This window comes from Microtus oregoni, unplaced genomic scaffold (genome assembly GCF_018167655.1).
Source record: "Microtus oregoni isolate MIOR12 unplaced genomic scaffold, Mior012 000006F_ref0000085, whole genome shotgun sequence".
Classification (NCBI taxonomy): Eukaryota; Metazoa; Chordata; class Mammalia; order Rodentia; family Cricetidae; genus Microtus; species Microtus oregoni.
Window position 1 is genome coordinate 14,715,586 of NW_024543065.1, and position 12,004 is coordinate 14,727,589.

Sequence of the window (12,004 nt, forward strand, 5' to 3'; positions counted from 1 at the left end):
TCAAAAAGGAATACATATTATTTATAAACCTGTATAGAAGTTTAGTTATATCTTGAGACATATAAATGTTAATATTAGGTTTGTTATATAAAATTAAGTGAATGTGTCAAACTAAGCAAGAGTAATATATGCCAAAGATGTCAAAAATATAGCTTTAGTACCAATAACAATTTTACATTGTGTGCATTTGAGTATTTAGCAAAAAAAGGGTGTAGATGACTATGCAGGTTTTTTTTTTTAATAAAGGAATGACTACCTAAGTGTATTCAAGATAATTGACATGCATAGACTTTGGGTTTGCATAGATGCATGTTTGAGTGACTATGTTAATCTCAGGGCTAATTTGTATTTATAAGTTCTACACAATGAAGCACTTTTTATTTAAATAGTGAAAATGAAAACATGCTAGGAGAAACCTTTATGCTCTTTAAAGGAAGACAACTAACTATTATGTACTGGTAATAAGTCAGAAGCATCTATGCCAAAAATGAGAAACATAAATCTCAGACAAGCTTGATTGACTAATGAATCAGAATTTTTTTAACTAGTCATTTTCATGATAATTAAGCTGATTCTGTCAATGTTAGTTACACATTTTTTAAAGTATGTGTTTTTAAAAAACTATATATTTTATGTTATGTTAGGTTGCAAAATTTCTAGACACAAACATTGACTTATGATAATAAAATAACAGGTACTCACATTTATAATTAACTATAGGGCAACTTCAATGAGTTTGTAAAATTAGTAACAGAAGTAAAATTACATTTATCATTGTGAAATTGTTAAGGAAACCACCAGGTGGCACTCCAGGAATTGAGTGCGTAGTAGTCCACAGAGAATTGATTAAATTTGTCAAATTAAGGAAAGTAATGCACTCTTTGTTCCAGAGTACGTTTAGCTAATTTTCTCATTTGTAATAATTAGTGATTTTTAAATAATAAGTTATTATTATCAAAAATAAAACAGAAATGATTTGACTAGCATAAGATTTCTTTGTTTTAGTTTCTCTTTCTGTTTTTTTTCTTTTCTTTTCTTTCCTTTTTTGTTTTTTTTTTTTGAGGAAGTCTCAAACACATAATTATACCTGCCTCTTCCTCTAGTGTACTAGGACTCAGGGTGTGTGCCACTATGCCCAGTTTAGCTAGTGTAAAATTTTTGATAAGCTGAATTTTAAAAGTAAAATGTCTCATTTTAGTCTGTGGGAGGATGCACATCTGTGTGTGTGCACACACGTGTGTGTGGCTTCGAAGTGGCAATGAACATGACACGGTGTGAGCTCAGAAATCAGACGATAGTGTGCAGGAGTTGGTTCCTCCCTTCCACCATGTGGGTCCCAGGGATCTCGCTTAGGTTATCAGTGTTTGCGGAAATCATCTTTAGCCAATGAATTTTATATTCAAGATTATTTTGCTTAAATAACTTTACATTTGATTAAGGATCATGTTGCATTAATATATTGTTAACATATGTGACTATATTTGAAACTGAAAACTTACAAGAAAAATCAATGCTATTAGTCTGCTTGGTACTGAACACTTTTCTAAGGCTTATTCTCATCCCTTTTCTAATGTTTATTTTCATCATTTTTTGTTTGTTTGTTTCACTCCAGTATCTGAAACTAAAAAAAATGAAAAGATCTCCAAGACAGGTAAGGCTGCTGTCACTTTTATAGCAATAGATGGTCTTTGGGGTTTGATAAAAAATGATTTACAATTAAGGCAAAGTAAAGCTGAGCCTTCCAAAATATTGAGCAAACAGAACAAACAAACAAAGCAGCAATCCATCCTCCACATGTATTTAAAGTTTACAAGTAATAAGTTTAGATGTATGCTACAGCCAAAAAAAATATGTTTTTAAATAAACCCTGTGCTTTTTAGAGACAGTTTTTACGTAAGCCAATTTAAGTGTTAGAATCACTACCAACCACTGCATCTTCTTTACATACATTGCAAATAAACACTGTTTTCAAAACACCAAACAATCAACTGGTTTCTCAAATCTTCTAACCAGAGCATGATAAATGCTAGAAATATCTGGAAATATATCTACATGATTGGCTGAATATGACACACTTAGTTTCACCTAGGTTCAACCAAACTTTATTTTGAATTGGTAGTGTCATATAGCCCAGAGTATAGATTCAATCATTTTTTTTTCACTCATTGGATATGTACCTTGGAGAGGTAAATCTTTCTCTTTGGATTTTATTTAAAATTTCCATTATTTGTTTTTACTTTTGTATTTATTTATTCGTTGTATATGCTAAAGGGGGTGTTGGCACACGTCTGGGGTTCAGAGGACAACTTGAAGCAGACAATTTTCTTCTTCCAGTAGGATGATTCCAGGGATGGAGACACAGATTGAAAGGCTCAGTGACAGGCACAGGTCCTCTCGACCTCTCTCCCTTGTCTGCTGATATCCTTGAAGTAGACATTCTACAAACAGGGTTCTATGAGGGAGGAAATCAGGACTAGATGAGCACTTAGAGAATATGGTACAAGTTCAAGAAGAAACATTACAAACAGGTGAAAGACAAAACATAGCGTAAATCCAGAGCAAATTTCTAATTAATGGCAATCTTTCTAGTGCCAATGATATCTGAGCTATTTAGAAATAGCTATCAATATGCAGAAAATATTGTGCACAGACCTAAGCAATAGATGGTTATGCCTATATCCCTGTCTCTCTGTGTAGAGGAAATTGGCTCTACAGAGACAACATTATACTCTTGGTCCAAGAACGTTTGCATATTTTCATTTGCACCAGTTTTAGTATAATCTAAGTAATAGAAGTAATACCCTCTGTCCATCTTACATTTAATGGGACTGAAGTGATTGTTTTAGCTTTTCACAAAAGTAATACCATAATCTTAAAGAAGTTTAGTGATTCTTCTCATTTTTTAGTGAGTGCATATAATCATTTTAAGTGACTTATAATCTTAAAACACTTGGTCTCAGGAAGAATCTATAAAAGAACAAAGGGTGATATGGACTGAGGAGATAGTGTTTGTTCTCAGTATAAAATTTTACCATTTTAAATTGTATGAAAAATGAGTAATATGATGGCGATGATCTATTCCTTTTCCCTTCTTATACCAAAATCAGATATAAATGTAGAAAGGAAGAACTGCATATAAAATGCACTGTGTTGTTAGATCTTTCTGATTGGTTTCAGTGAAAGCTTACTAATACATAAAAGCTACATTATAGCATCACTTGTTGTAAGCATGGTATTGCATTTTACCCTATATTTTGATGCTGTCATCTAAAACAAAAGTAATAGCCATGCTATCAACTACTACTACCACATCATATTCAATATTTACTTCTGCAGTATATTTGTTTTAAGTTTATTGAATAAAAAGACCATGTAAAAAGTAAAATGTTTTTTTATTTTACTGTATGACGTTGAGATCATTTTGAACTAGCAATATATAAACTATAGAAGGAACTATAAATAACATTTATGCTATTTTTATTCTAATATGTATGTCAGGAATCTTGACTGCTAATCACCTGCTATTAACCTCTTCTTTCTTAACCCCACTCCATCCCACTGTACTTTTCCCACCATATGAGAGGAAACATATAACATTTCTCTTATTAAATCTGGCTTAAATTAAAAAAAGAATATTTTAACTGTTTAACATTTCATTAATTACAAGTAAAAAATTCCTTAAATTTAACTCACACACACAGTTCTGTTGGAAATGTTTAACACTGTGAAATGCTTAACACAAGGATATTTTACATTCAAAACATTTTTGCTTATAGAGGAAAATTAAAAAAATAAGTATGAGTAACATTTAATAACATGTAATCAACCAACAAATGAATGAGAACATACAGCATGCTTAGTATCACTGCCATGTACCTACAATTGTGTGGATGAGTATAAAATTTGCAGACATGTGAGAAGATGGTATTTTCTTTCCAAAAGTTATAATCATGAATGATTCAACCCAGTTACAATATTACTGAAGAGTGTTCTAGGGTGCTAAATGGGGGAAACATTCTTTTTTTTTTTTTTTTTTTTGGTTTTTCGAGACAGGGTTTCTCTGTGGCTTTGGAGCCTGTCCTGGAACTAGCTCTTGTAGACCGGGCTGGTCTCGAACTCACAGAGATCTGCCTGCCTCTGCCTCCCGAATGCTAGGATTAAAGGCATGCGCCACCATCGCCCTTCTGGGGGAAACATTCTTACAGTATGTAACCATCAGTAAAATTCTCATGGTGATGGTGTATTTAAACTCTAATTTAGGAATACATAAGAACCTATGAGATAGGAAGTTTATTAAAACAATAGTGGAGATATTGTCGACTTTATGCTAGAAAGATATTTGTTTGTCTCTCTTTTCCACTTGTTTCTTTTCTTTTTCCTGAAAGTATTCATAGTCACCTGTCAAGGCTGTTCTGTGGATGATAATTGCTGCTGGCTAACTGGGTTAGCTTCAGTATGTAGTAGCTGTATTTAGAAGGGATCCTAGAACCAAGGTTAAGTTTTTTGAGAGGCAAGAAGAGAGAATTAATCTTTCCAAATGACTCCCAAAGGCAATGAGGTGGGTAGAAGATGGAAATAATGCAGCAATGAGAAGAAGACATATAAAAATAATTTTTGAAATCCAGGACTGGGAATGAGGAGCAGAACAAAATTGGCATCGTTGAGGACCTGAGTAAGGAGTAAGTGTATTGAGAGTTATGACAGTTCATGGAACTATTTATAAGTTGAACCCGAATTCTTTATAATAATCTAAGTTGTACAAAATAAAAATAACCACAATTGATGTTTGATAAAGACAAGATATAATGATCTTAAGACATTACAGATTAATTATTTACTCTTTAGCTAGCGCTTTTATTGCAGAAGAGACACTATGACCATAGCAGCTCTTATAAAAGAAAGCATTTAATTGGAGCTGGCTTACAATTCAGAGGTTTAGTTCATTGTCATCTTGGCAAGAAGTATGGTGGCATGTAGCCAGACATGGTATTATAGCATAGCTGAGAGTTCTACATCTGGATCATCAGACAACAGGAAGAGGAAGAGAAAATGACACTGGCCAGGCTTGAGCATCTGAAACCACAAAGCCTAACCCCAGTGACACACTCCTTCAACAATGTCACACTTGCTTCAATAAAGTCATACCTCTAATAGTGCTAGAGTCTGGTAATGAGGCATTCATATCTATGAGCTAATGGGGATCATTTTATTACTATTCATACAACTACAACTTTCAAAATGATTTACAACCATTGCACGTGTTCAACCTGGAAAGGTTGTTTAAAAATCATTAATTCTGGAACCTATTGAAAAACACTAAAAATAATTTGTCATGCATTCCTCAAGGAATATGAATGGGGTGTGTAGAGAACAACAATATTCTCCTTGCATTATGATGCTTCTGTCATTTTCAAGATATTTTCTAATCAGAGAATAGATGCATGTGACTTTAGTATTTTTATTATTTCAAGGTTTCAAGCATGAGATGTCCCAGCAAGTGTTACTTATACAAGTTGCAAACATGAAATAGACGAAGGTGTGACATCTGCAGGGAGGGAGTCTATAGGCCCTGGAAAATGAGTCATAAAAGCTTTGAATCCTCGTAATATAACCATACATTAAGAGGTTTGGAATAGAAGACAGGAGAACACAAAAGAACATTATTTTACAACAATGAGAATGGAGAGGGAAAAGGCCTGGAAAGGCTCACTTCTTGGAAACCTAAACAATGTGGACACGAAGCAGAAATTGCCTTAGTAGGAAACCAGGTAATAAACAGGTGCAGGGTCCCAATATGAAGTAGACATTTTCAAGATAGAGTCAAATGCCAACACTCAGAACCACTGTCTCTCTTAGAAAGGCGAGAGGCAAGATGACAGGGAAAAAATGGCTAGTATACTTAACAAATAAAGCTGTCATGCCATGACTTTTGAGAAGCTTTCAGAAGGGTGATGAGAGCAGAAACCTGACTGTAGTAGGAGCTAACAGGGAATTCATCCATTGTTACTGAAGACAGAGAAGGACAGCTCTGTTTCTTAAGTTTATAACGCAGGGAAAACAGTGAGATTCCTGCACAGGGAACCTTTGAAATATTAATACTTACATATTTTCTTTAGGAGAGGAAATTCCTGGAAGACGGGAAGCAATAGTCCACAGAGAACAATATTAATTAAAGGTAGTGTTGGGGTCTATACGAGGAGTGAAGGGAAGTATTTTAATTAAGAGGAAGAAGAATTTCCCTTGAGCTTAGAGGACATAATGAAAGAATAGATTAACTTAGAAGAGTGCGTATGAGGATTAAAATGGAGGAGTGTAAGAGAGTGTATGTTTAGTGCTCTTTTCTTCTAAAATGATTGTGATGGTTATCAACATGCTTATTGCAAAATCCAATGTAATATCCTTTCTTAACACAGCCACATCTCTGGAGATCATCAGATAATATTTCCCAAACTTCCTTATTAATTAAAGCTGCCTTTCTTTGGAAAAGTTAAACTATGCCATAATAATTAAAAATAAAACAACTGTACAAGATGGCTAAATTTCTAATGCTACATGAACTGTAGATATGAATTATTTTATATTGTATGTTATATTTTATATTGTAGACTGATAGTGAAGGTAAATAGGATATGTATTTTTTTTAAAACCAAATTGGAAGTAATCTTTATTTACTGGCCAGATAGATGGGTTCTGGCCAGGCCCATTCTTATTACTGTAGTAATAAGGGGCGGCGGGCCTGCGTTCCCAGCACCCCGGCCACCTGCTCGGCTAGCTTATGCCCCAAAATAATTACACAGACACTGTATTCTTTTAAGCACTGCTTGGCCCTTTAGCTCTAGCACTTACAGGCTAATTCTCACATCCCGATCAACCCATCTCTAATAATCTGTGAGAACCGGTCTTACCGGGAAGATTCTAGCCTAGTCCATCCTGGGTCAGAGCTTCATACCGGAAGCGGGGCATGGCGTCTCTCTCAGGCGTCTGCTCCCTAGAGGAGAGCTGTCAAGTCTCTGACCTCACTTCCTCTTCCTCCCAGCGTTTTGTTCTGTTTACTCCACCCACAGGGCCAAGCAGTTTCTTCATTGGCCAATGACCTTCCTCCATCATTTCCCCTTTTTCGGTTTAAACAAAAAAAAAAAAAGGCTTTAACTTTAACATAGCAAAATTACATATAAAAAAACAGTTATCAAGTAAAAGTTACAATAATCTTTATCATAACTAAGGAAAACTATAACTATAACTAACTATTCTTAACTCCATCAAAGACTCCAGAAAGATATAATATTACCTAAGTAAACAAGAACTAAGAAACTTCAAACTCTAGAAATGACAAAGACATCTCACTGCCTGGACAGTCACCCAAAGTTCTTTTGTACCGTTGGGGCATCCATCTTCAGCCTTCAGGCCCATGGTATCCAGCAGACATTTCCATAAAGCAGGAAAATTCAAAGTCAGGTCAGTCACTATCTGTTGTGTCCTGCAGAATGTCTTGCAGACTCTTTCAAAATGAATCAGGAACCCCGAAAGATCATCTCACCTTAGGCAAGTTCAGTAGTCCTCTCTCTGCGGGTTCTCTGTGTCCAGTTTATGCAATAGTCCAGGCAAGAGCAGTTTCTTGCCCAAATGGCTATCAAAACTCCATAACGAGCCTCTTTGATGCCCATCTTCCTCTTGAAGTAGATTGGTGCTGCCAGGAGCAGAGTGTCTCATTGTCATGAAAAGTCCTAAGTTATTAAAATATTTTAAATGCCATATTCTGCAGCCTTTGAGAGATATGAAGAATGCCTATCTGAAATATATCTCTATATGTCTAGAAAATCTAACTAACATGACTACAAGCTTTATTATTATCGATGATTATCCATTAACAATCTATATTTCTTAATTATACAGTACATATTTAAATGAACTACACAATCACAATACCTTAATCAAAATCAGAAACATATTTATATAACAAAATTGACCTTAAATCTCTATCAATAAAGCAAAATCTATACTAATATAAATTATTCATATCTATATCATATCCCCCTTTAAATGTAAAAGGACGTTTATAAACTATATTTGGGAACATGGGCACAGTTATTTCTCTCCAAACTGCTTCCTGCTGAATGGGGGCGTCGTTAATTAGGCCTTTCATGGTATAACCTGTGTGCTAGTTTCATCTCAGTTGGCAGTTGAGCAAAGCAATTTTCTGAAGGTGTTCACACCAACCCTTCAGGAGGGCGTGGTCCATCATACCAAATCGGGATAAATGCAATCCACAAGGTCTGATCCTCTGTGAAAACAAATGAAGAATCTCTTTTTCAAAGTATCATATCCTTAGATCCAAATTCAAAATATCTATGCTGGAATAGTTCAGCAGCATTTATAAATAAATATCTTTTAGCATCTGTTGCTCCTTCCTCAGCATTTAAATAATTTAAAGAGAGCATAATAGCATACAGTATCAAAATTCTCTGTCTATTTTCCATCTTTGTGCAGCTTTGTTTTAACCTCTATTTTGTTTATTTTTACTTTTAACTCTTTGCTTTTTGAGACAGGTTCTCTGTATCTTTGACCTGAAGTAACTCTGTAGAGCAGGCTGTCTTTGAACTCTCAGAGATCTGCCTGTCTCTGCCTCCCACGCATTCGGGATTAAAGGTGTACACTACTACACCTTGAACTCACAGAGATCTGTTTGCCTCTGCCTTCTAGGCACTGGGATTAAAGGCCTGTGTTACCACACACAACAACTCTCTTCCTTTTTTTGTTTTTTATTTTAAGAACTTCAACTTTTAGTCTGCATATATTTTTAACACACTTCAAACCATTTAGAAATTTTCTTTGTCTTTGAATCTCTCTTTACTGTATATCTCTCTTTTTCTGACCACAGGAGTCTTTAATTTACCAAGCAATATCAGTAGGATTAAAGGCGTGGCTTTGCCTGCTGGATCCAGCCCATTCCTTAGCTTTCCAGCCTCATGGCTGAGGTACTGGCTGTAGCCGGCAAGTGAGCTTCAGCAGCCTGTGCTTGCAAACCGCACAAACCGCCTGCGTAAAAGAGTCAGAGTTTGTCCTGGCAGGACAGCCCAGAAAGCCAGCATTTTTAAAGGGCGCAGCTTTTTTCCTGCTAAGGCTGAAAACCGAAAAGCATGCGTTCAGCTTTTCATCAACACCGTTTAAGTGTTTCGTGGCAGGACCTCTTAATGAGCTGCAGGCTTTGCAGCTAAAGCTGAGTCAGGAAGCCTCTCTTAGATGAAAGCGCATGCTTGCCTCTAACAAGCAGAGCAGGCCCAAGAACACAGCGAGTCTAGTTGCCATCAAACAAATCGTAGCACTTTACTCCAAAAGCTCTATTCAAAAGCTCTGTCTCCCGCAGGAGCCAGACAGAGATCACAATGGCGGCACAGCCCCAGGAAGTCGTGCTTTAAAATGACACAGCGTTTTTTCTGCTACTGTTGCCGAATCAGGAAATTCACCTGAATCACATCTTCTCACTTAAGAAGGCCAAACTCACAATTTACGTTTTTACGAGCATCAGTCTTTCTAATCTCCTGGTCATCATATTAGATAAATACTATTTATAACCCTCCTAACTGGTGAGCAACCATGAGTTAACTTACATAACTGGCTCTAAATCAGTCCAATTAGTGGAGAAACCAGGATTCAAAGCCTGGGGTGATTCACATTCAGGTTCCCAAATTGAGGCACACATTGTGGGCCCCAGGGACCAGAAGCAGATGTGGTAGCAATGGTTTGTATACTTGTTACCACCTCAGTTTCTGTCCCCTTGTTTCTTTCTTTCTTTCTTTCTTTCTTTCTTTTTTGTTTGGATTTTTTTTTTTTTTTTTTCGAGACAGGGTTTCTCTGTAGCTTTGGAGCCTGACCTGGAACTCCCTTTGTAGACCAGGCTGGCCTCGAACTCACAGAGATCCTCCTGCCTCTGCCTCCCAAGTGCTGGGATTAAAGGCGTGTGCCACCACCGCCCGGCTGTCCCCTTGTTTCTTTTCTTTTTTTTTTTAAATATTTATTTATTTATTTATTATGTATACAATATTCTGTCTGCGTGTATTCCTACAGGCCAGAAGAGGGCACCAGACCTCATTACAGATGGTTGTGAGCCACCATGTGGTTGCTGGGAATTGAACTCAGGACCTTTGGAAGAGCAGGCAATGTTCTTAACCGCTTAGCCATCTCTCCAGCCCCTATGTCCCCTTGTTTCTAAGGGCATGATAATCACAGTGGAATGCATAGGGGAAAATACAAGTCTTGTTCCCACTGTGAGTGCCAAAGTTATATTGTTATGTTTTAATTACTATTAAAGGATATGTATTTTATGAGGTAATTTATGAACAGTTGTTACCTTTAGGAGAAAGCTGCAGTGATTGAAAACAATAAATGATTACAAAGACATTCTGTATTCTGCATCTTATGAAGATTTTTCTAGTATTGGAATTTTAGTGACTGCAAATGACATGGGCAAATGTCAGTAAAGAATATATAATTTCAGTTATATAAGATGTGTCTTGGGATTATAAATACAGCATAACAATTTCTATGGCTATATTTAGGTACTCACCAAATCCACACACTGAAAAATGAATTATCTGTGTGACATATCAGGATGTAGAATCTTTAGAGGTATATGATGTTAGTGTCCTCAAAAAGAGATTTCAGAGACTTTTCCTGCCCATTATGTCATCTGAGTACACACTGCAAAGACTTTGTTTATGAATCAGAAAACCATCATCAGATATTTAATGTACCAGTCAATGAACACCTTAAACTGGGACTTATTTCCCAGTCTTGAAATGGAGTAAATACAATGCTGTTGGTTGTGGTGTTTTTAGAACAGCCAAAACATATCAATTTGTTGTTAATGACAACACAACATATACTTAAATTTTGTCAAGAGATTTTTAACTTAAGTATTATTAACTTAATACTTGAGTATTCACTTAGGTATTATTACCAAAACAAAACAGAGGAATTAAAATATATCAAGTAATATATATGCAAATTATGTTGATTTGGGATAAGCATTTATAATTTATACACATATCAAAGTATTACATGTCTCTAATATATGCATATTTATATATGTATATACAATATATGTATACTCAATTGTTTTCTTGAAATACACTTTAGTAGTTTATAGACTATGAGAATCAAAATAGGATTTTTTTTTCACTAAGGGCTTTGCCAAAATAAGGAGCACCTATATATTTGTTAAGAAAATAATATTCATATGAAAACTCTATAATCACATATACAAGTTCTCTGTGTAGCTCACCTTCCTTAAAATCAAACAAAGCATTTGTTACATTTTCCTTCCCTTTTGTCTTTATTTCTGTGAATGACTCAGAAGTCACCATCAGTTTCAGTGGTTTAAACTTTGCTGAGTCCCTTCCCCTTCTCTTTCTTTTTGAACTTACATTCATGTAGGAACTACATTCTCCATTGTCCAAAATGTCCCTCAATTTTTTCACTCATTCTCTTTCTTGATTATGCCTCTGACTCTTGGCTTCTTTTTCTGAGCAAACATATGAAACCATTAACTAATCATTCTTATTTTATTGTTTAAAATTCTACCACCAGTCTGCCATAGTTTCCTTTGTAACATGGTATCAGCCATGAGCAAGATACTGAGTGACTATCTTCTACACCTACTGCATCACATCTCCTCAAATATGCTTCCTCCCATACTTCCATACAACACACATACACACACACACACACACACAGAGAGAGAGAGAGAGAGAGAGAGAGAGAGAGAGAGAGAGAGAGGTGATTACATAAAAAGACAATAACAATCAAAAGATTAGTACAATAAAACACACAAAAAATGCATGGACAATATCCACATTATGTAAACACACACACACACACACACACACACACACACACACACAAACACTTGCTATTTGTTCAGGAACAATATCCAAAGCAGTTGATATAAAAAATCCCCAAACAGGAATAATTAAATTTTTGCCTATTTTTCAAGATTGTTTCTTAT

At 35.5% G+C, this 12,004-nt stretch overlaps 1 protein-coding gene across 1 annotated transcript in view; it reads left to right on the forward strand.

Annotated features, from left to right (window-relative positions):
• Window positions 1–1,624: 1,624 nt before the first annotated feature.
• Window positions 1,625–12,004, forward strand: part of LOC121449227 (triadin-like) — a 72,540-nt gene continuing 62,160 nt past the window's right edge. Inside the window, exon 1 of the mRNA XM_041653531.1 lies at window positions 1,625–1,651. The gene's annotated coding sequence lies outside the window, so the exon portion shown is untranslated. The remainder of the gene's footprint in view (window positions 1,652–12,004) is intronic.